The sequence below is a fragment of the Schistocerca americana genome, chromosome X, assembly GCF_021461395.2.
Source record: "Schistocerca americana isolate TAMUIC-IGC-003095 chromosome X, iqSchAmer2.1, whole genome shotgun sequence".
NCBI classification, from domain to species: Eukaryota; Metazoa; Arthropoda; class Insecta; order Orthoptera; family Acrididae; genus Schistocerca; species Schistocerca americana.
In genome coordinates this window covers 17,914,572-17,940,542 of record NC_060130.1, presented here as the reverse complement: position 1 = coordinate 17,940,542, position 25,971 = coordinate 17,914,572, and positions in this window count along the sequence as shown.

The following is a 25,971-nucleotide window of genomic DNA, read 5'->3' as shown; positions in this document are numbered from 1 at the left end:
TATTTAATTCCGAAGCAATTTCTGTGTTTCATCGTCAATAAGAAGGTCAGAGGAATACAGTAAACCTGAAGTGAAGCATCGGAATCTATAACTAGTGTTACACGAGTGGTTCAAAACATAGACTGTTAGAAGAGTCAGTTTTCTTGTACTTAAGTCGGCATTGTGCCATTTGTATTTTACTCCGATGCAATCTCTGTGTTTCATCGTCAATAAGAAGGTGAGAGGGACAACGTAAACCTTAAGTGGAGCAGCAGAATCTATAACTAGTGTCACAGGAATGGTTCAAAACATAGACAGTAAGAAGAGTCAGTTTTCTTGTACTTAAGGCGGCATTGTGCCTTTTGTAAATAATTCCGATGCAATTTCTGTGTTTCGTCGTCAATAAGAAGGTCAGAGGGATACAGAAAACCTGAAGTGAAGCATCGGAATCTATAACTAGTGTCACAGGAATGGTTCAAAAATAGACAGTAAGAAGAGTCAGTTTTCTTGTACTTAAGTCGGCATTGTGCCTTTTGTATTTAATTCCGATGCAATTTCTGTGTTTCATCGTCAATAAGAAGGTCAGAGGGATACAGTAAACCTGAAGTGAAGCATCGGAATCTATTCCTAGTGTCACAGGAATGGTTCAAAGCATAGACAGTAAGAAAAGTCAGTTTTCTTGTACTTAAGTCGGCATTGTGCCTTTTGTATTTAATTCCGATGCAATTTCCGTGTTTCATCGTCAATAAGAAGGTCAGAAAGATACAGTAAACCTGAAGTGAAGCATCGGAATCTATAACTAGTGTCACAGGAATGGTTCAAGACATAGACAGAAAGAAGACTCAAGTTTTCTTGTACTGAAGTCGGCATTGTGCCTTTTGTATTTAATTCCGAAGCAATTTCTGTGTTTCATCGTCAATAAGAAGGTCAGAGGGATACAGTAAACCTGAAGTGAAGCATCGGAATCTATAACTAGTGTCACAGGAATGGTTCAAGACATAGACAGAAAGAAGAGTCAGTTTTCTTGTACTTAAGTCGGCATTGTGCTTTTGTATTTAATTTTGATGCAATATCTGTGTTTCATCGTCAATACGAAGGTCAGAGTTATACAGTAAACCTGAAGTGAAGCATCAGAATCTATAACTAGTGTTACACGAATGGTTCAAAACATAGACTGTATGAAGAGTCCGTTTTCTTGTACTTAAGTCGGCATTGTGCCATTTGTATTTCACTCCAATGCAATCTCTGTGTTTCATCGTCAATAAGAAGGTGAGAGGGATACAGTAAACCTGAAGTGAAGCAGCAGAATCTATAACTAGTGTCACAGGAATGGTTCAAAACATAGACAGTAAGAAGAGTCAGTTTTCTTGTACTTAAGTCGGCATTGTGCCATTTGTATTTAATTCCGATCGAATTTCTGTGTTTCATCGTCAATAAGAAGGTCACAGGGATACTGTAAACCTGAAGTGAAGCATAGGAATCTATTCCTAATGTCACAGGAATGGTTCAAAGCATTGACAGTAAGAAGAGTCAGTTTTCTTGTACTTAAGTCGGCATTGTGCCTTTTGTATTTAATTCCGATGCAATATCTGTGTTTCATCGTCAATAAGAAGGTCAGAGGGATACAGTAAATCTGAAGTGAAGCATCGGAATCTATAACTAGTGTCACAGGAATGGTTCAAAACATAGACAGTAAGGAGAGTCAGTTTTCTTGTACTTAAGTCGGCATTGTGCCTTTAGTATTTAATTCCGATGCAATATCTGTATTTCGTCGTCAATAAGAAGGTCAGAGGGATACAGTAAACCTGAAGTGAGGCATCGGAATCTATAACTAGTGTCACAGGAATGATTCAAAACATAGACCGTTAGAAGAGTCAGTTTTCTTGTGCTTAAGTCGGTATTGTGCCTTTTGTATTTAATTCCGATGCAATTTCTGTGTTTCATCGTCAATAAGAAGGGTAGAGGGATACAGTAAACCTGAAGTGAAGCATCGGAATCTATAACTAGTGTTACAGGAATGCTTCAAGACATAGACGGTAAGAAGAGTCAGTTTTCTTGTAATTAAGTCGGCATTGTGCCTTTTGTATTTAATTTCGAAGCAATATCTGTGTTTCATCGTCAATAAGAAGGTCAGAGGGATACAGTAAACCTGAAGTGAAGCATCGGAATGAATAACTACTGTCACAGGAATGGTTCAAAACATAGACAGTAAGAAGAGTCAGTTTTCTTGTACTTAAATCGGCATTGTGCCTTTTGTATTTAATTCCGATGCAATATCTGTGTTTCATCGTCAATAAGAAGGTCAGAGGGATACAGTAAACCTGAAGTGAAGCATCGGAATCTATAACTAGTGTCACAGGAATGGTACAATACATAGACAGTAAGAAGAGTCAGTTTTCTTGTACTTAAGTCGGCATTGTGCTTTTTGTATTTAACTCCGATGCAATTTCTGTGTTTCATCGTCAATAAGAAGGTCAGAGGGATACAGTAAACCTTAAGTGAAGCAGCAGATTCTATAACTAGTGTCACAGGAATGGTTCAAATCGTAGACAGTAAGAAGAGTCAGTTTTCTTGTACTTAAGTCGGCATTGTGCCTTTTGTATTTAATTCCGATGCAATTTCTGTGTTTTATCGTCAATACGAAGGTCAGAGGGATACAGTAAACCTGAAGTGAAGCATCGGAATCTGTAACTAGTGTCACAGGAATGGTTCAAAACATAGACAGTAGGAAGAGTCAGTTTTCTTGTACTTAAGTCGGCATTGTGCTTTTGTATTTAATTCTGATGCAATATCTGTGTTTCATCGTCAATACGAAGGTCAGAGTTATACAGTAAACCTGAAGTGAAGCATCGGAATCTATAACTAGTGTTACACGAATGGTTCAAAACATAGACTGTAAGAAGAGTCCGTTTTCTTGTACTTAAGTCGGCATTGTGCCATTTGTATTTTACTCCAATGCAATCTCTGTGTTTCATCGTCAATAAGAAGGTGAGAGGGATACAGTAAACCTGAAGTGAAGCAGCAGAATCTATAACTAGTGTCACAGGAATGGATCAAAACATAGACAGTAAGAAGAGTCAGTTTTCTTGTACTTAAGTCGGCATTGTGCCTTTTGTATTTAATTCCGATGCAATTTCTGTGTTTCATCGTCAATAAGAAGGTCAGAGGTATACAGTAAACCTGAAGTGAAGCATCGGAATCTATAACTAGCGTCACAAGAATGGTTCAAACATAGACAGTAAGAAGAGTCAGTTTTCTTGTACTTAAGTCGGCATTGTGCTTTTGTATTTAATTCCGATGCAATTTCTGTGTTTCATCGTCAATAAGAAGGTCACAGGGATACTGTAAACCTGAAGTGAAGCATAGGAATCTATTCCTAGTGTCACAGGAATGGTTCAAAGCATTGACAGTAAGAAGAGTCAGTTTTCTTGTACTTAAGTCCTCATTGTGCCTTTTGTATTTAATTCCGATGCAATATCTGTGTTTCATCGTCAATAAGAAGGTCAGAGGGATACAGTAAATCTGAAGTGAAGCATCGGAATCTATAACTAGTGTCACAGGAATGGTTCAAAACATAGACAGTAAGGAGAGTCAGTTTTCTTGTACTTAAGTCGGCATTGTGCCTTTAGTATTTAATTCCGATGCAATATCTGTATTTCGTCGTCAATAAGAAGGTCAGAGCGATACAGTAAACCTGAAGTGAAGCATCGGAATCTATAACTAGTGTCACAGGAATGATTCAAAACATAGACAGTTAGAAGAGTCAGTTTTCTTTTGCTTAAGTCGGTATTGTGCCTTTTGTATTTAATTCCGATGCAATTTCTGTGTTTCATCGTCAATGAGAAGGTCAGAGGGACACAGTAAACCTGAAGTGAAGCATCGGAATCTATAACTAGTGTCACAGGAATGGTTCAAGACATAGACAGTAAGAAGAGTCAGTTTTCTTGTAATTAAGTCGGCATTGTGCCTTTTGTATTTAATTTCGAAGCAATATCTGTGTTTCATCGTCAATAAGAAGGTCAGAGGGATACAGTAAACCTGAAGTGAAGCATCGGAATGAATAACTACTTTCACAGGAATGGTTCAAAACATAGACAGTAAGAAGAGTCAGTTTTGTTGTACTTAAATCGGCATTGTGCCTTTTGTTTTTAATTCCAATGCAATATCTGTGTTTCATCGTCAATACGAAGGTCAGAGGGATAGAGTAAACCTGAAGTGAAGCATCGGAATCTATAACTAGTGTCACAGGAATGGTTCAATACATAGACAGTAAGAAGAGTCAGTTTCTTGTACTTAAGTCGGCATTGTGCTTTTTGTATTTAACTCCGATGCGATTTCTGTGTTTCATCGTCAATAAGAAGGTCAGAGGGATACAGTAAACCTGAAGTGAAGCAGCAGATTCTATAACTAGTGTCACAGGAATGGTTCAATTCATAGACAGTAAGAAGAGTCAGTTTTCTTGTACATAAGTCGGCATTGTGCCTTTTGTATTTAATTCCGATGCAATTTCTGTGTTTTATCGTCAATAAGAAGGTCAGAGGGATACAGTAAACCTGAAGTGAAGCATCGGAATCAGTAACTAGTGTCACAGGAATGGTTCAAACATAGACAGTAAGATGAGTCAGTTTTCTTGTACTTAAGTCGGCATTGTGCCTTTTGTATTTAATTCCGATGCAATTTCTGTGTTTCATCGTCAATAACAAGGTCAGAGGGATACAGTAAGCCTGAAGTGAAGCATAGGAATCTATTCCTAGTGTCACAGGAATGGTTCAAAGCATTGACAGTAAGAAGAGTCAGTTTTCTTGTACTTAAGTCGGCATTGTGCCTTTTGTATTTAATTCCGATGCAATATCTGTATTTCGTCGTCAATAAGAAGGTCAGAGGGATACAGTAACCCTGAAGTGAAACATCGGAATCTATAACTAGTGTCACAGGAATGATTCAAAACATAGACAGTTAGAAGAGTCAGTTTTCTTTTGCTTAAGTCGGTATTGTGCCTTTTGTATTTAATTCCGATGCAATTTCTGTGTTTCATCGTCAATAAGAAGGTCAGAGGGATACAGTAAACCTGAAGTGAAGCATCGGAATCTATAACTAGTGTCACAGGAATGGTTCAAAACATAGACAGTAAGGAGAGTCAGTTTTCTTGTACTTAAGTCGGCATTGTGCCTTTAGTATTTAATTCCGATGCAATATCTGTATTTCGTCGTCAATAAGAAAGTCAGAGGGATACAGTAACCCTGAAGTGAAGCATCGGAATCTATAACTAGTGTCACAGGAATGATTCAAAACATAGACAGTTAGAAGAGTCAGTTTTCTTTTGCTTAAGTCGGTATTGTGCCTTTTGTATTTAATTCCGATGCAATTTCTGTGTTTCATCGTCAATAAGAAGGTCAGAGGGATACAGTAAACCTGAAGTGAAGCATCGGAATCTATAACTAGTGTCACAGGAATGGTTCAAGACATAGACAGTAAGAAGAGTCAGTTTTCTTGTAATTAAGTCGGCGTTGTGCCTTTTGTATTTAATTTCGAAGCAATATCTGTGTTTCATCGTCAATAAGAAGGTCAGAGGGATACAGTAAACCTGAAGTGAAGCATCGGAATGAATAACTACTGTCACAGGAATGGTTCAAAACATAGACAGTAAGAAGAGTCAGTTTTCTTGTACTTAAATCGGCATTGTGCCTTTTGTATTTAATTCCAATGCAATATCTGTGTTTCATCGTCAATACGAAGGTCAGAGGGATACAGTAATTCTGAAGTGAAGCATCGGAATCTATAACTAGTGTCACAGGAATGGTTCAATACATAGACAGTAAGAAGAGTCAGTTTTCTTGTACTTAAGTCGGCATTGTGCTTTTTGTATTTAACTCCGATGCGATTTCTGTGTTTCATCGTCAATAAGAAGGTCAGAGGGATACAGTAAACCTGAAGTGAAGCAGCAGATTCTATAACTAGTGTCACAGGAATGGTTCAAATCATAGACAGTAAGAAGAGTCAGTTTTCTTGTACTTAAGTCGGCATTGTGCCTTTTGTATTTAATTCCGATGCAATTTCTGTGTTTTATCGTCAATAAGAAGGTCAGAGGGATACAGTAAACCTGAAGTGAAGCATCGGAATCTATAACTAGTGTCACAGGAATGGTTCAACTTTAGACAGTAAGAGGAGTCAGTTTTCTTGTACTTAAGTCGGCATTGTGCCTTTTGTACTTAATTCCGATGCAATTTCTGTGTTCATCGTCAATAAGAAGGTCAGAGGGATACAGTAAACCTAAAGTGAAGCATCGGAATCTATAACTAATGTCACAGGAATGGTTCAAAACATAGACAGTAAGAGGAGTCAGGTTTCTTGTACTGAAGTCTGCATTGTGCTTTTTGTATTTAATTCCGATGCATTATCTGTGTTTCATCGTCAATAAGAAGGTCAGAGGGATACAGTAAAATTAAAGTGATACATCGGAATCTATATCTAGTGTCACAGGAATGGTTCAAAACATAGACAGTAAGAAGAGTCAGTTTTCTTGTACTTAAGTCGGCATTGTGCCTTTTGTATTTAATTCCGAAGCAATTTCTTTGTATCATCGTCAATAAGGAGGTCAGAGGGATACAGTAAACCTGGAGTAAAGCATCGGAATCTATAACTAGTGTCACAGGAATGGTTGAAAACATAGACAGTAAGAAGAGTCAGTTTTCATGTACTTAAGTCGGCATTGTGCATTTTGTATTAAATTCCGATGCAATTTCTGTGTTTCATCGTGAATAAGAGGGTCAGAGGGATACAGTAAACATGAAGTGAAGCATCGGAATCTATAACTAGTGTCACAGGAATGGTTCAAAACATAGACAGTAAGAAGAGTCAGTTTTCTTGTACTTAAGTCGGCGTTGTGCCTTTTGTATTTAATTCCGATGCAATTTCTGTATTTCATCGTCAATAAGAAGGTCTGAGGCATACAGTAAACCTGAAGTGAAGCATCGGAATCTATAACTAGTGTCACAGGAATGGTTCAAGACATAGACAGTAAGAAGAGTCAGTTTTCTTGTAATTAAGTCGGCGTTGTGCCTTTTGTATTTAATTTCGAAGCAATATCTGTGTTTCATCGTCAATAAGAAGGTCAGAGGGATACAGTAAACCTGAAGTGAAGCATCGGAATGAATAACTACTGTCACAGGAATGGTTCAAAACATAGACAGTAAGAAGAGTCAGTTTTCTTGTACTTAAATCGGCATTGTGCCTTTTGTATTTAATTCCAATGCAATCTCTGTGTTTCATCGTCAATACGAAGGTCAGAGGGATACAGTAATTCTGAAGTGAAGCATCGGAATCTATAACTAGTGTCACAGGAATGGTTCAATACATAGACAGTAAGAAGAGTCAGTTTTCTTGTACTTAAGTCGGCATTGTGCTTTTTGTATTTAACTCCGATGCGATTTCTGTGTTTCATCGTCAATAAGAAGGTCAGAGGGATACAGTAAACCTGAAGTGAAGCAGCAGATTCTATAACTAGTGTCACAGGAATGGTTCAAATCATAGACAGTAAGAAGAGTCAGTTTTCTTGTACTTAAGTCGGCATTGTGCCTTTTGTATTTAATTCCGATGCAATTTCTGTGTTTTATCGTCAATAAGAAGGTCAGAGGGATACAGTAAACCTGAAGTGAAGCATCGGAATCTATAACTAGTGTCACAGGAATGGTTCAACTTTAGACAGTAAGAGGAGTCAGTTTTCTTGTACTTAAGTCGGCATTGTGCCTTTTGTACTTAATTCCGATGCAATTTCTGTGTTCATCGTCAATAAGAAGGTCAGAGGGATACAGTAAACCTAAAGTGAAGCATCGGAATCTATAACTAATGTCACAGGAATGGTTCAAAACATAGACAGTAAGAGGAGTCAGGTTTCTTGTACTGAAGTCTGCATTGTGCTTTTTGTATTTAATTCCGATGCATTATCTGTGTTTCATCGTCAATAAGAAGGTCAGAGGGATACAGTAAAATTAAAGTGATACATCGGAATCTATATCTAGTGTCACAGGAATGGTTCAAAACATAGACAGTAAGAAGAGTCAGTTTTCTTGTACTTAAGTCGGCATTGTGCCTTTTGTATTTAATTCCGAAGCAATTTCTTTGTATCATCGTCAATAAGGAGGTCAGAGGGATACAGTAAACCTGGAGTAAAGCATCGGAATCTATAACTAGTGTCACAGGAATGGTTGAAAACATAGACAGTAAGAAGAGTCAGTTTTCATGTACTTAAGTCGGCATTGTGCATTTTGTATTAAATTCCGATGCAATTTCTGTGTTTCATCGTGAATAAGAGGGTCAGAGGGATACAGTAAACATGAAGTGAAGCATCGGAATCTATAACTAGTGTCACAGGAATGGTTCAAAACATAGACAGTAAGAAGAGTCAGTTTTCTTGTACTTAAGTCGGCGTTGTGCCTTTTGTATTTAATTCCGATGCAATTTCTGTATTTCATCGTCAATAAGAAGGTCTGAGGCATACAGTAAACCTGAAGTGAAGCATCGGAATCTATAACTAGTGTCACAGGAATGGTTCAAAACTAAGACAGTAAGAAGAGTTAGTTTTCTTGTACTTAAGACGGCATTGTGCCTTTTGTATTTAATTCCGATGCAATTTCCGTGTTTCATCGTCAATAAGAAGGTCAGAGGGATACAGTAAACCTGAAGTGAAGCATCGGAATCTATAACTAGTGTCACAGGAATGGTTCAAAACATAGACAGTAAGAAGAGTCAGTTTTCCTGTACTTAAGTCGGCATTGTGCCTTTTGTATTTAATTCCGATGCAATATCTGTGTTTCATCGTCAATACGAAGGTCAGAGGGGTACAGTAAACCTGAAGTGAAGCATCGGAATCTATAACTAGTGTCACAGGAATGGTTCAAAACATAGACAGTAAGAAGAGTCTGTTTTCTTGCACTTAAGTCGCCATTGTGCCTTTTATATTTAATTCCGATGCAATTGCTTTGTTTCATCGTCAATAAGAAGGTCAGAGGGATTCAGTAAAAATAAAGTGAAGCATCGGAATATTTAACTAGTGTCACAGGAATGTTTCAAACACAGGCAGTAAGAAGAGTCAGTTATCTTGTACTTAAGTCGGCATTGTGCCTCTTGTATTTAATTCCAAAGCAATTTCTGTGTTTCATCGTCAAGAAGAAGGTCAGAGGGAAACAGTAAACCTGAAGTAAAGCATCGTAATCTATAACGAGTGTCACATGAATGGCTCAAAATATAGACAGTAAGAAGAGTCAGTTTTCTTGTACTTAAGTCGGCATTGTGCCTTTTGTATTTAATTCCGAAGCAATTTCTTTGTATCATCGTCAATAAGGAGGTCAGAGGGATACAGTAAACCTGGAGTAAAGCATCGGAATCTCTAACTAGTGTCACAGGAATGGTTGAAAACATAGACAGTAAGAAGAGTCAGTTTTCTTGTACTTAAGTCGGCATTGTGCCTTTTGTATTAAATTCCAATGCAATTTCTGTGTTTCATCGTGAATAAGAGGGTCAGAGGGATACAGTAAACATGAAGTGAAGCATCGGAATCTATAACTAGTGTCACAGGAATGGTTCAAAACATAGACAGTAAGAAGAGTCAGTTTTCTTGTACTTAAGTCGGCGTTGTGCCTTTTGTATTTAATTCCGATGCAATTTCTGTGTTTCATCGTCAATAAGAAGGTCTGAGGCATACAGTAAACCTGAAGTGAAGCATCGGAATCCATAACTAGTGTCACAGGAATGGTTCAAAACTAAGACAGTAAGAAGAGTTAGTTTTCTTGTACTTAAGATGGCATTGTGCCTTTTGTATTTAATTCCGATGCAATTTCCGTGTTTCATCGTCAATAAGAAGGTCAGAGGGATACAGTAAACCTGAAGTGAAGCATCGGAATCTATAACTAGTGTCACAGGAATGGTTCAAAACATAGACAGTAAGAAGAGTCAGTTTTCTTGTACTTAAGTCGGCATTGTGCCTTTTGTATTTAATTCCGATGCAATATCTGTGTTTCATCGTCAATACGAAGGTCAGAGGGGTACAGTAAACCTGAAGTGAAGCATCGGAATCTATAACTAGTGTCACAGGATTGGTTCAAAACATAGACAGTAAGAAGAGTCTGTTTTCTTGCACTTAAGTCGGCATTGTGCCTTTTATATTTAATTCCGATGCAATTGCTTTGTTTCATCGTCAATAAGAAGGTCAGAGGGATTCAGTAAAAATGAAGTGAAGCATCGGAATATTTAACTAGTGTCACAGGAATGTTTCAAACACAGGCAGTAAGAAGAGTCAGTTATCTTGTACTTAAGTCGGCATTGTGCCTCTTGTATTTAATTCCGAAGCAATTTCTGTGTTTCATCGTCAAGAAGAAGGTCAGAGGGATACAGTAAACCTGAAGTAAAGCATCGTAATCTATAACGAGTGTCACATGAATGGCTCAAAATATAGACAGTAAGAAGAGTCAGTTTTCTTGTACTTAAGTCGGCATTGTACCTTTTGTATTTAATTCCGATGCAATTTCTGTGTTTCATCGTCAATAAGAAGGTCAGAGGGATACAATAAACCTGAAGTGAAGCGTCGGAATCTATAACTAGTGTCACAGGAATGGTTGAAAACATAGACAGTATGAAGAGTCAGTTTTCTTGTACTTAAGTCGGCTTTGTGCCTTTTGTATTTAATTCCGATGCAATTTCTGTGTTTCATCGTCAATAAGAAGGTCAGAGGCATACAGTAAACCTGTAGTGAAGCATCGGAATCTATAGCTAGTGTCACAGGAATGGTTCAATACATAGACAGTAAGAAGAGTCAGTTTACTTGTACTTAAGTCGGCATTGTGCCTTTTGTATTTAATTCCGATGCAATTTCAGTATTTCATCGTCAATACGAAGGTCAGAGGGATTCAGTGAACCTGAAGTGAAGCATCGGATTCTATAACTAGTGTCCCGGGAATGGTGCAAAACATAGACAGTATGAGGATCAGTTTTCTTGTACTTAAGTCGGCATTGTGCCTTTTGTATTTAATTCCGATGCAATTTCTGTGTTTCATCGTCAATAAGAAGGTCAGAGGGATACAGTAAACCTGCAGTGAAGCATCGAAATCTATAACTAGTGTCACATGAATGTTTCAAAACATAGACAGTAAGAAGAGTCAGTTTTCTTGTACTAAAGTTGACTTTGTGCCTTTTGTATTTAATTCCGATGCAATTTCTGTGTATCATCGGTAATAAGAAGGTCAGAGGTATACAGTAAACCTGAAGTGAAGCATCGGAATCTGTAACTAGTGTCACAGGTATAGTTTAAAACATAGACCGTAAGAAGAGTCAGTTTTCTTGTACTTATGTCGGCATTGTGCTTTTGTATTTAATTCCGATGCAATTTCTGTGTTTCATCGTCAATAAGAAGGTCAGAGGGATACAGTAAACCTGAAGTGAAACATCGGAATCTATAACTAGTGTCACAGGAATGGTTCAAAACATAGACAGTAAGAAGAGTCAGTTTTCTTGCACATAAGTCGGCATTGTGCCTTTTGTATTTAATTCCGATGCAATTTCAGTGTTTCGTCGACAATAAGAAGGTCAGCGGGATATAGTGAACCTGAAGTGAAACATCGGATTCTATAACTAGTGTCACAGGAATGGTTCAAAACATAGACTGTAAGAAGATCAGTTTTCTCGTACTTAGGTCGACATTGTGCCTTTTGTATTTAATCCGATGCAATTTCTGTGTTTCATCGTCAATTAGAAGGTCAGAGGGATACAGTAAACCTGCAGTGAAGCATCGGAATCTATAACTAGGGTCACATGAGTGGTTCAAAACATAGACCGTAAGAAGAGTCAGTTTTCTTGTACTTAAGTCGGCATTGTGCCTTTTGTATGTAATTCCGATGCAATTTCTGTGTTTCATCGTCAATAAGAATGTCAGAGGGATACAGTAAAGCTGAAGTAAAGCATCGGGATCTATAACTAGTGTCACAGGAATGGTTCAAAACATAGACAGAAAGAAGAGTCAGTTTTCTTGTACTTAAGTCGGCATTGTGCATTTTGTATTTAATTCGATGCAATTTCTGTGTTTCATCGTCAATAAGAAGGTCAGAGGGATACAGTAAACCTGCAGTGAAGCATCGAAATCTATAACTAGTGTCACATGAATGTTTCAAAACATAGACAGTAAGAAGAGTCAGTTTTCTTGTACTAAAGTTGACTTTGTGCCTTTTGTATTTAATTCCGATGCAATTTCTGTGTATCATCGGTAATAAGAAGGTCAGAGGTATACAGTAAACCTGAAGTGAAGCATCGGAATCTATAACTAGTGTCACAGGTATAGTTTAAAACATAGACCGTAAGAAGAGTCAGTTTTCTTGTACTTATGTCGGCATTGTGCTTTTGTATTTAATTCCGATGCAATTTCTGTGTTTCATCGTCAATAAGAAGGTCAGAGGGATACAGTAAACCTGAAGTGAAACATCGGAATCTATAACTAGTGTCACAGGAATGGTTCAAAACATAGACAGTAAGAAGAGTCAGTTTTCTTGCACATAAGTCGGCATTGTGCCTTTTGTATTTAATTCCGATGCAATTTCAGTGTTTCGTCGACAATAAGAAGGTCAGCGGGATATAGTGAACCTGAAGTGAAACATCGGATTCTATAACTAGTGTCACAGGAATGGTTCAAAACATAGACTGTAAGAAGATCAGTTTTCTCGTACTTAGGTCGGCATTGTGCCTTTTGTATTTAATCCGATGCAATTTCTGTGTTTCATCGTCAATTAGAAGGTCAGAGGGATACAGTAAACCTGCAGTGAAGCATCGGAATCTATAACTAGGGTCACATGAGTGGTTCAAAACATAGACCGTAAGAAGAGTCAGTTTTCTTGTACTTAAGTCGGCATTGTGCCTTTTGTATGTAATTCCGATGCAATTTCTGTGTTTCATCGTCAATAAGAATGTCAGAGGGATACAGTAAAGCTGAAGTAAAGCATCGGGATCTATAACTAGTGTCACAGGAATGGTTCAAGACATAGACAGAAAGAAGAGTCAGTTTTCTTGTACTTAAGTCGGCATTGTGCTTTTGTATTTAATTTTGATGCAATATCTGTGTTTCATCGTCAATACGAAGGTCAGAGTTATACAGTAAACCTGAAGTGAAGCATCAGAATCTATAACTAGTGTTACACGAATGGTTCAAAACATAGACTGTATGAAGAGTCCGTTTTCTTGTACTTAAGTCGGCATTGTGCCATTTGTATTTCACTCCAATGCAATCTCTGTGTTTCATCGTATATAAGAAGGTGAGAGGGATACAGTAAACCTGAAGTGAAGCCGCAGAATCTATAACTAGTGTCACAGGAATGGTTCAAAACATAGACAGTAAGAAGAGTCAGTTTTCTTGTACTTAAGTCGGCATTGTGCCATTTGTATTTAATTCCGATCGAATTTCTGTGTTTCATCGTCAATAAGAAGGTCACAGGGATACTGTAAAACTGAAGTGAAGCATAGGAATCTATTCCTAATGTCACAGGAATGGTTCAAAGCATTGACAGTAAGAAGAGTCAGTTTTCTTGTACTTAAGTCGGCATTGTGCCTTTTGTATTTAATTCCGATGCAATATCTGTGTTTCATCGTCAATAAGAAGGTCAGAGGGATACAGTAAATCTGAAGTGAAGCATCGGAATCTATAACTAGTGTCACAGGAATGGTTCAAAACATAGACAGTAAGGAGAGTCAGTTTTCTTGTACTTAAGTCGGCATTGTGCCTTTAGTATTTAATTCCGATGCAATATCTGTATTTCGTCGTCAATAAGAAGGTCAGAGGGATACAGTAAACCTGAAGTGAGGCATCGGAATCTATAACTAGTGTCACAGGAATGATTCAAAACATAGACCGTTAGAAGAGTCAGTTTTCTTGTGCTTAAGTCGGTATTGTGCCTTTTGTATTTAATTCCGATGCAATTTCTGTGTTTCATCGTCAATAAGAAGGGTAGAGGGATACAGTAAACCTGAAGTGAAGCATCGGAATCTATAACTAGTGTTACAGGAATGCTTCAAGACATAGACAGTAAGAAGAGTCAGTTTTCTTGTAATTAAGTCGGCATTGTGCCTTTTGTATTTAATTTCGAAGCAATATCTGTGTTTCATCGTCAATAAGAAGGTCAGAGGGATACAGTAAACCTGAAGTGAAGCATCGGAATGAATAACTACTGTCACAGGAATGGTTCAAAACATAGACAGTAAGAAGAGTCAGTTTTCTTGTACTTAAATCGGCATTGTGCCTTTTGTATTTAATTCCGATGCAATATCTGTGTTTCATCGTCAATAAGAAGGTCAGAGGGATACAGTAAACCTGAAGTGAAGCATCGGAATCTATAACTAGTGTCACAGGAATGGTTCAATACATAGACAGTAAGAAGAGTCAGTTTTCTTGTACTTAAGTCGGCATTGTGCTTTTTGTATTTAACTCCGATGCAATTTCTGTGTTTCATCGTCAATAAGAAGGTCAGAGGGATACAGTAAACCTTAAGTGAAGCAGCAGATTCTATAACTAGTGTCACAGGAATGGTTCAAATCATAGACAGTAAGAAGAGTCAGTTTTCTTGTACTTAAGTCGGCATTGTGCCTTTTGTATTTAATTCCGATGCAATTTCTGTGTTTTATCGTCAATACGAAGGTCAGAGGGATACAGTAAACCTGAAGTGAAGCATCGGAATCTGTAACTAGTGTCACAGGAATGGTTCAAAACATAGACAGTAGGAAGAGTCAGTTTTCTTGTACTTAAGTCGGCATTGTGCTTTTGTATTTAATTCTGATGCAATATCTGTGTTTCATCGTCAATACGAAGGTCAGAGTTATACAGTAAACCTGAAGTGAAGCATCGGAATCTATAACTAGTGTTACACGAATGGTTCAAAACATAGACTGTAAGAAGAGTCCGTTTTCTTGTACTTAAGTCGGCATTGTGCCATTTGTATTTTACTCCAATGCAATCTCTGTGTTTCATCGTCAATAAGAAGGTGAGAGGGATACAGTAAACCTGAAGTGAAGCAGCAGAATCTATAACTAGTGTCACAGGAATGGATCAAAACATAGACAGTAAGAAGAGTCAGTTTTCTTGTACTTAAGTCGGCATTGTGCCTTTTGTATTTAATTCCGATGCAATTTCTGTGTTTCATCGTCAATAAGAAGGTCAGAGGTATACAGTAAACCTGAAGTGAAGCATCGGAATCTATAACTAGTGTCACAAGAATGGTTCAAACATAGACAGTAAGAAGAGTCAGTTTTCTTGTACTTAAGTCGGCATTGTGCTTTTGTATTTAATTCCGATGCAATTTCTGTGTTTCATCGTCAATAAGAAGGTCACAGGGATACTGTAAACCTGAAGTGAAGCATAGGAATCTATTCCTAGTGTCACAGGAATGGTTCAAAGCATTGACAGTAAGAAGAGTCAGTTTTCTTGTACTTAAGTCCTCATTGTGCCTTTTGTATTTAATTCCGATGCAATATCTGTGTTTCATCGTCAATAAGAAGGTCAGAGGGATACAGTAAATCTGAAGTGAAGCATCGGAATCTATAGCTAGTGTCACAGGAATGGTTCAAAACATAGACAGTAAGGAGAGTCAGTTTTCTTGTACTTAAGTCGGCATTGTGCCTTTAGTATTCAATTCCGATGCAATATCTGTATTTCGTCGTCAATAAGAAGGTCAGAGCGATACAGTAAACCTGAAGTGAAGCATCGGAATCTATAACTAGTGTCACAGGAATGATTCAAAACATAGACAGTTAGAAGAGTCAGTTTTCTTTTGCTTAAGTCGGTATTGTGCCTTTTGTATTTAATTCCGATGCAATTTCTGTGTTTCATCGTCAATGAGAAGGTCAGAGGGACACAGTAAACCTGAAGTGAAGAATCGGAATCTATAACTAGTGTCACAGGAATGGTTCAAGACATAGTCAGTAAGAAGAGTCAGTTTTCTTGTAATTAAGTCGGCATTGTGCCTTTTGTATTTAATTTCGAAGCAATATCTGTGTTTCATCGTCAATAAGAAGGTCAGAGGGATACAGTAAACCTGAAGTGAAGCATCGGAATGAATAACTACTTTCACAGGAATGGTTCAAAACATAGACAGTAAGAAGAGTCAGTTTTGTTGTACTTAAATCGGCATTGTGCCTTTTGTTTTTAATTCCAATGCAATATCTGTGTTTCATCGTCAATACGAAGGTCAGAGGGATAGAGTAAACCTGAAGTGAAGCATCGGAATCTATAACTAGTGTCACAGGAATGGTTCAATACATAGACAGTAAGAAGAGTCAGTTTCTTGTACTTAAGTCGGCATTGTGCTTTTTGTATTTAACTCCGATGCGATTTCTGTGTTTCATCGTCAATACGAAGGTCAGAGGGATACAGTAAACCTGAAGTGAAGCAGCAGATTCTATAACTAGTGTCACAGGAATGGTTCAATTCATAGACAGTAAGAAGAGTCAGTTTTCTTGTACATAAGTCGGCATTGTGCCTTTTGTATTTAATTCCGATGCAATTTCTGTGTTTTATCGTCAATAAGAAGGTGAGAGGGATACAGTAAACCTGAAGTGAAGCATCGGAATCAGTAACTAGTGTCACAGGAATGGTTCAAACATAGACAGTAAGATGAGTCAGTTTTCTTGTACTTAAGTCGGCATTGTGCCTTTTGTATTTAATTCCGATGCAATTTCTGTGTTTCATCGTCAATAACAAGGTCAGAGGGATACAGTAAGCCTGAAGTGAAGCATAGGAATCTATTCCTAGTGTCACAGGAATGGTTCAAAGCATTGACAGTAAGAAGAGTCAGTTTTCTTGTACTTAAGTCGGCATTGTGCCTTTTGTATTTAATTCCGATGCAATATCTGTATTTCGTCGTCAATAAGAAGGTCAGAGGGATACAGTAACCCTGAAGTGAAGCATCGGAATCTATAACTAGTGTCACAGGAATGATTCAAAACATAGACAGTTAGAAGATTCAGTTTTCTTTTGCTTAAGTCGGTATTGTGCCTTTTGTATTTAATTCCGATGCAATTTCTGTGTTTCATCGTCAATAAGAAGGTCAGAGGGATACAGTAAACCTGAAGTGAAGCATCGGAATCTATAACTAGTGTCACAGGAATGGTTCAAAACATAGACAGTAAGGAGAGTCAGTTTTCTTGTACTTAAGTCGGCATTGTGCCTTTAGTATTTAATTCCGATGCAATATCTGTATTTCGTCGTCAATAAGAAGGTCAGAGGGATACAGTAACCCTGAAGTGAAGCATCGGAATCTATAACTAGTGTCACAGGAATGATTCAAAACATAGACAGTTAGAAGAGTCAGTTTTCTTTTGCTTAAGTCGGTATTGTGCCTTTTGTATTTAATTCCGATGCAATTTCTGTGTTTCATCGTCAATAAGAAGGTCAGAGGGATACAGTAAACCTGAAGTGAAGCATCGGAATCTATAACTAGTGTCACAGGAATGGTTCAAGACATAGACAGTAAGAAGAGTCAGTTTTCTTGTAATTAAGTCGGCGTTGTGCCTTTTGTATTTAATTTCGAAGCAATATCTGTGTTTCATCGTCAATAAGAAGGTCAGAGGGATACAGTAAACCTGAAGTGAAGCATCGGAATGAATAACTACTGTCACAGGAATGGTTCAAAACATAGACAGTAAGAAGAGTCAGTTTTCTTGTACTTAAATCGGCATTGTGCCTTTTGTATTTAATTCCAATGCAATATCTGTGTTTCATCGTCAATACGAAGGTCAGAGGGATACAGTAATTCTGAAGTGAAGCATCGGAATCTATAACTAGTGTCACAGGAATGGTTCAATACATAGACAGTAAGAAGAGTCAGTTTTCTTGTACTTAAGTCGGCATTGTGCTTTTTGTATTTAACTCCGATGCGATTTCTGTGTTTCATCGTCAATAAGAAGGTCAGAGGGATACAGTAAACCTGAAGTGAAGCAGCAGATTCTATAACTAGTGTCACAGGAATGGTTCAAATCATAGACAGTAAGAAGAGTCAGTTTTCTTGTACTTAAGTCGGCATTGTGCCTTTTGTATTTAATTCCGATGCAATTTCTGTGTTTTATCGTCAATAAGAAGGTCAGAGGGATACAGTAAACCTGAAGTGAAGCATCGGAATCTATAACTAGTGTCACAGGAATGGTTCAACTTTAGACAGTAAGAGGAGTCAGTTTTCTTGTACTTAAGTCGGCATTGTGACTTTTGTACTTAATTCCGATGCAATTTCTGTGTTCATCGTCAATAAGAAGGTCAGAGGGATACAGTAAACCTAAAGTGAAGCATCGGAATCTATAACTAATGTCACAGGAATGGTTCAAAACATAGACAGTAAGAGGAGTCAGGTTTCTTGTACTTAAGTCGGCATTGTGCCTTTTGTACTTAATTCCGATGCAATTTCTGTGTTCATCGTCAATAAGAAGGTCAGAGGGATACAGTAAACCTAAAGTGAAGCATCGGAATCTATAACTAATGTCACAGGAATGGTTCAAAGCATTGACAGTAAGAAGAGTCAGTTTTCTTGTACTTAAGTCCTCATTGTGCCTTTTGTATTTAATTCCGATGCAATATCTGTGTTTCATCGTCAATAAGAAGGTCAGAGGGATACAGTAAATCTGAAGTGAAGCATCGGAATCTATAACTAGTGTCACAGGAATGGTTCAAAACATAGACAGTAAGGAGAGTCAGTTTTCTTGTACTTAAGTCGGCATTGTGCCTTTAGTATTTAATTCCGATGCAATATCTGTATTTCGTCGTCAATAAGAAGGTCAGAGCGATACAGTAAACCTGAAGTGAAGCATCGGAATCTATAACTAGTGTCACAGGAATGATTCAAAACATAGACAGTTAGAAGAGTCAGTTTTCTTTTGCTTAAGTCGGTATTGTGCCTTTTGTATTTAATTCCGATGCAATTTCTGTGTTTCATCGTCAATGAGAAGGTCAGAGGGACACAGTAAACCTGAAGTGAAGCATCGGAATCTATAACTAGTGTCACAGGAATGGTTCAAGACATAGACAGTAAGAAGAGTCAGTTTTCTTGTAATTAAGTCGGCATTGTGCCTTTTGTATTTAATTTCGAAGCAATATCTGTGTTTCATCGTCAATAAGAAGGTCAGAGGGATACAGTAAACCTGAAGTAAAGCATCGGAATGAATAACTACTTTCACAGGAATGGTTCAAAACATAGACAGTAAGAAGAGTCAGTTTTGTTGTACTTAAATCGGCATTGTGCCTTTTGTTTTTAATTCCAATGCAATATCTGTGTTTCATCGTCAATACGAAGGTCAGAGGGATAGAGTAAACCTGAAGTGAAGCATCGGAATCTATAACTAGTGTCACAGGAATGGTTCAATACATAGACAGTAAGAAGAGTCAGTTTCTTGTACTTAAGTCGGCATTGTGCTTTTTGTATTTAACTCCGATGCGATTTCTGTGTTTCATCGTCAATAAGAAGGTCAGAGGGATACAGTAAACCTGAAGTGAAGCAGCAGATTCTATAACTAGTGTCACAGGAATGGTTCAATTCATAGACAGTAAGAAGAGTCAGTTTTCTTGTACATAAGTCGGCATTGTGCCTTTTGTATTTAATTCCGATGCAATTTCTGTGTTTTATCGTCAATAAGAAGGTGAGAGGGATACAGTAAACCTGAAGTGAAGCATCGGAATCAGTAACTAGTGTCACAGGAATGGTTCAAACATAGACAGTAAGATGAGTCAGTTTTCTTGTACTTAAGTCGGCATTGTGCCTTTTGTATTTAATTCCGATGCAATTTCTGTGTTTCATCGTCAATAACAAGGTCAGAGGGATACAGTAAGCCTGAAGTGAAGCATAGGAATCTATTCCTAGTGTCACAGGAATGGTTCAAAGCATTGACAGTAAGAAGAGTCAGTTTTCTTGTACTTAAGTCGGCATTGTGCCTTTTGTATTTAATTCCGATGCAATATCTGTATTTCGTCGTCAATAAGAAGGTCAGAGGGATACAGTAACCCTGAAGTGAAGCATCGGAATCTATAACTAGTGTCACAGGAATGATTCAAAACATAGACAGTTAGAAGAGTCAGTTTTCTTTTGCTTAAGTCGGTATTGTGCCTTTTGTATTTAATTCCGATGCAATTTCTGTGTTTCATCGTCAATAAGAAGGTCAGAGGGATACAGTAAACCTGAAGTGAAGCATCGGAATCTATAACTAGTGTCACAGGAATGGTTCAAAACATAGACAGTAAGGAGAGTCAGTTTTCTTGTACTTAAGTCGGCATTGTGCCTTTAGTATTTAATTCCGATGCAATATCTGTATTTCGTCGTCAATAAGAAGGTCAGAGGGATACAGTAACCCTGAAGTGAAGCATCGGAATCTATAACTAGTGTCACAGGAATGATTCAAAACATAGACAGTTAGAAGAGTCAGTTTTCTTTTGCTTAAGTCGGTATTGTGCCTTTTGTATTTAATTCCGATGCAATTTCTGTGTTTCATCGTCAATAAGAAGGTCAGAGGGATACAGTAAACCTGAAGTGAAGCATCGGAATCTATAACTAGTGTCACAGGAATGGTTCAAGACATAGACAGTAAGAAGAGTCAGTTTTCTTGTAATTAAGTCGGCGTTGTGCCTTTTGTATTTAATTTCGAAGCAATATCTGTGTTTCATCGTCAATAAGAAGGTCAGAGGGATACAGTAAACCTGAAGTGAAGCATCGGAATGAATAACTACTGTCACAGGAATGGTACAAAACATAGACAGTAAGAAGAGTCAGTTTTCTTGTACTTAAATCGGCATTGTGCCTTTTGTATTTAATTCCAATGCAATATCTGTGTTTCATCGTCAATACGAAGGTCAGAGGGATACAGTAATTCTGAAGTGAAGCATCGGAATCTATAACTAGTGTCACAGGAATGGTTCAATACATAGACAGTAAGAAGAGTCAGTTTTCTTGTACTTAAGTCGGCATTGTGCTTTTTGTATTTAACTCCGATGCGATTTCTGTGTTTCATCGTCAATAAGAAGGTCAGAGGGATACAGTAAACCTGAAGTGAAGCAGCAGATTCTATAACTAGTGTCACAGGAATGGTTCAAATCATAGACAGTAAGAAGAGTCAGTTTTCTTGTACTTAAGTCGGCATTGTGCCTTTTGTATTTAATTCCGATGCAATTTCTGTGTTTTATCGTCAATAAGAAGGTCAGAGGGATACAGTAAACCTGAAGTGAAGCATCGGAATCTATAACTAGTGTCACAGGAATGGTTCAACTTTAGACAGTAAGAGGAGTCAGTTTTCTTGTACTTAAGTCGGCATTGTGCCTTTTGTACTTAATTCCGATGCAATTTCTGTGTTCATCGTCAATAAGAAGGTCAGAGGGATACAGTAAACCTAAAGTGAAGCATCGGAATCTATAACTAATGTCACAGGAATGGTTCAAAACATAGACAGTAAGAGGAGTCAGGTTTCTTGTACTGAAGTCTGCATTGTGCTTTTTGTATTTAATTCCGATGCATTATCTGTGTTTCATCGTCAATAAGAAGGTCAGAGGGATACAGTAAAATTAAAGTGATACATCGGAATCTATATCTAGTGTCACAGGAATGGTTCAAAACATAGACAGTAAGAAGAGTCAGTTTTCTTGTACTTAAGTCGGCATTGTGCATTTTGTATTAAATTCCGATGCAATTTCTGTGTTTCATCGTGAATAAGAGGGTCAGAGGGATACAGTAAACATGAAGTGAAGCATCGGAATCTATAACTAGTGTCACAGGAATGGTTCAAAACATAGACAGTAAGAAGAGTCAGTTTTCTTGTACTTAAGTCGGCGTTGTGCCTTTTGTATTTAATTCCGATGCAATTTCTGTGTTTCATCGTCAATAAGAAGGTCTGAGGCATACAGTAAACCTGAAGTGAAGCATCGGAATCTATAACTAGTGTCACAGGAATGGTTCAAAACTAAGACAGTAAGAAGAGTTAGTTTTCTTGTACTTAAGACGGCATTGTGCCTTTTGTATTTAATTCCGATGCAATTTCCGTGTTTCATCGTCAATAAGAAGGTCAGAGGGATACAGTAAACCTGAAGTGAAGCATCGGAATCTATAACTAGTGTCACAGGAATGGTTCAAAACATAGACAGTAAGAAGAGTCAGTTTTCCTGTACTTAAGTCGACATTGTGCCTTTTGTATTTAATTCCGATGCAATATCTGTGTTTCATCGTCAATACGAAGGTCAGAGGGGTACAGTAAACCTGAAGTGAAGCATCGGAATCTATAACTAGTGTCACAGGAATGGTTCAAAACATAGACAGTAAGAAGAGTCTGTTTTCTTGCACTTAAGTCGCCATTGTGCCTTTTATATTTAATTCCGATGCAATTGCTTTGTTTCATCGTCAATAAGAAGGTCAGAGGGATTCAGTAAAAATGAAGTGAAGCATCGGAATATTTAACTAGTGTCACAGGAATGTTTCAAACACAGGCAGTAAGAAGAGTCAGTTATCTTGTACTTAAGTCGGCATTGTGCCTCTTGTATTTAATTCCGAAGCAATTTCTGTGTTTCATCGTCAAGAAGAAGGTCAGAGGGAAACAGTAAACCTGAAGTAAAGCATCGTAATCTATAACGAGTGTCACATGAATGGCTCAAAATATAGACAGTAAGAAGAGTCAGTTTTCTTGTACTTAAGTCGGCATTGTGCCTTTTGTATTTAATTCCGAAGCAATTTCTTTGTATCATCGTCAATAAGGAGGTCAGAGGGATACAGTAAACCTGGAGTAAAGCATCGGAATCTCTAACTAGTGTCACAGGAATGGTTGAAAACATAGACAGTAAGAAGAGTCAGTTTTCTTGTACTTAAGTCGGCATTGTGCCTTTTGTATTAAATTCCAATGCAATTTCTGTGTTTCATCGTGAATAAGAGGGTCAGAGGGATACAGTAAACATGAAGTGAAGCATCGGAATCTATAACTAGTGTCACAGGAATGGTTCAAAACATAGACAGTAAGAAGAGTCAGTTTTCTTGTACTTAAGTCGGCGTTGTGCCTTTTGTATTTAATTCCGATGCAATTTCTGTGTTTCATCGTCAATAAGAAGGTCTGAGGCATACAGTAAACCTGAAGTGAAGCATCGGAATCCATAACTAGTGTCACAGGAATGGTTCAAAACTAAGACAGTAAGAAGAGTTAGTTTTCTTGTACTTAAGATGGCATTGTGCCTTTTGTATTTAATTCCGATGCAATTTCCGTGTTTCATCGTCAATAAGAAGGTCAGAGGGATACAGTAAACCTGAAGTGAAGCATCGGAATCTATAACTAGTGTCACAGGAATGGTTCAAAACATAGACAGTAAGAAGAGTCAGTTTTCTTGTACTTAAGTCGGCATTGTGCCTTTTGTATTTAATTCCGATGCAATATCTGTGTTTCATCGTCAATACGAAGGTCAGAGGGGTACAGTAAACCTGAAGTGAAGCATCGGAATCTATAACTAGTGTCACAGGATTGGTTCAAAACATAGACAGTAAGAAGAGTCTGTTTTCTTGCACTTAAGTCGGCATTGTGCCTTTTATATTTAATTCCGATGCAATTGCTTTGTTTCATCGTCAATAAGAAGGTCAGAGGGATTCAGTAAAAATGAAGTGAAGCATCGGAATATTTAACTAGTGTCACAGGAATGTTTCAAACACAGGCAGTAAGAAGAGTCAGTTATCTTGTACTTAAGTCGGCATTGTGCCTCTTGTATTTAATTCCGAAGCAATTTCTGTGTTTCATCGTCAAGAAGAAGGTCAGAGGGATACAGTAAACCTGAAGTAAAGCATCGTAATCTATAACGAGTGTCACATGAATGGCTCAAAATATAGACAGTAAGAAGAGTCAGTTTTCTTGTACTTAAGTCGGCATTGTACCTTTTGTATTTAATTCCGATGCAATTTCTGTGTTTCATCGTCAATAAGAAGGTCAGAGGGATACAATAAACCTGAAGTGAAGCGTCGGAATCTATAACTAGTGTCACAGGAATGGTTGAAAACATAGACAGTATGAAGAGTCAGTTTTCTTGTACTTAAGTCGGCTTTGTGCCTTTTGTATTTAATTCCGATGCAATTTCTGTGTTTCATCGTCAATAAGAAGGTCAGAGGCATACAGTAAACCTGTAGTGAAGCATCGGAATCTATAGCTAGTGTCACAGGAATGGTTCAATACATAGACAGTAAGAAGAGTCAGTTTACTTGTACTTAAGTCGGCATTGTGCCTTTTGTATTTAATTCCGATGCAATTTCAGTATTCCATCGTCAATACGAAGGTCAGAGGGATTCAGTGAACCTGAAGTGAAGCATCGGATTCTATAACTAGTGTCCCGGGAATCGTGCAAAACATAGACAGTATGAGGATCAGTTTTCTTGTACTTAAGTCGGCATTGTGCCTTTTGTATTTAATTCCGATGCAATTTCTGTGTTTCATCGTCAATAAGAAGGTCAGAGGGATACAGTAAACCTGCAGTGAAGCATCGAAATCTATAACTAGTGTCACATGAATGTTTCAAAACATAGACAGTAAGAAGAGTCAGTTTTCTTGTACTAAAGTTGACTTTGTGCCTTTTGTATTTAATTCCGATGCAATTTCAGTGTTTCGTCGACAATAAGAAGGTCAGCGGGATATAGTGAACCTGAAGTGAAACATCGATTCTATAACTAGTGTCACAGGAATGGTTCAAAACATAGACTGTAAGAAGATCAGTTTTCTCGTACTTAGGTCGGCATTGTGCCTTTTGTATTTAATCCGATGCAATTTCTGTGTTTCATCGTCAATTAGAAGGTCAGAGGGATACAGTAAACCTGCAGTGAAGCATCGGAATCTATAACTAGGGTCACATGAGTGGTTCAAAACATAGACCGTAAGAAGAGTCAGTTTTCTTGTACTTAAGTCGGCATTGTGCCTTTTGTATGTAATTCCGATGCAATTTCTGTGTTTCATCGTCAATAAGAATGTCAGAGGGATACAGTAAAGCTGAAGTAAAGCATCGGGATCTATAACTAGTGTCACAGGAATGGTTCAAAACATAGACAGAAAGAAGAGTCAGTTTTCTTGTACTTAAGTCGGCATTGTGCATTTTGTATTTAATTCGATGCAATTTCTGTGTTTCATCGTCAATAAGAAGGTCAGAGGGATACAGTAAAGCTGAAGTGAAGCATCGGAATGTATAACTAGTGACACAGGAATGGTTCGAAACATAGACAGTAAGAAGAGTCAGTTTTCTTGTACTTAAGTCGGCATCGTGCCTTTTATATTTAATTCCGATGCAATTTCTATGTTTCATCGTCAATACGAAGGCCAGAGGGATACAGTAAACCTGAAGTGAAGCATCGGAATCTATTACTAGTGTCGCAGGAGTGGTTCAAAGCATATACAGGAAGAAGAGTCAGTTACCTTGTACTTAAGTCGGTATTGTGCATTATGTATTTAATTCCGAAGCAATTTTAATGTTTCATCGACAATAAGAAGGTCGATGGGATAGAGTAAACCTGAAGTAAAGCATCGGAATCTATAACGAGTGTCACATGAATGGTTCGAAACATAGACAGTAAGAAGAGTCTGTTTTCTTGTACTTAACTCGGCATTGTGCCTTTTGTATTGAATTCCGATGCAATTTCTGTGTTTCATCGTCAATAAGAAGGTCAGAGGGATACAGTATACCTGAAGTGAAGCATCGGAACCTATAACTAGTGTCACAGGAATGGTTCAAAACATAGACAGTAAGAACAGTCTGTTTTCTTGTACTTATGTCGGCATTGTGCCTTTTGTATTTAATTCCGATGCAATTTCAGTGTTTCATTGTCAATATGAAGGTCAGAGGGATACAGTGAACCTGAAGTGAAGCATCGGAATCTATAACTAGTGTCACAGGAATGGTTCAAAAGACAGTAAGAAGAGTCAGGTTTCTTGTACTTAAGTCGGCATTGTACCTTTTGAATTTAATTCCGATGCAATTTCTGTGTTTAATCGTCAATAAGA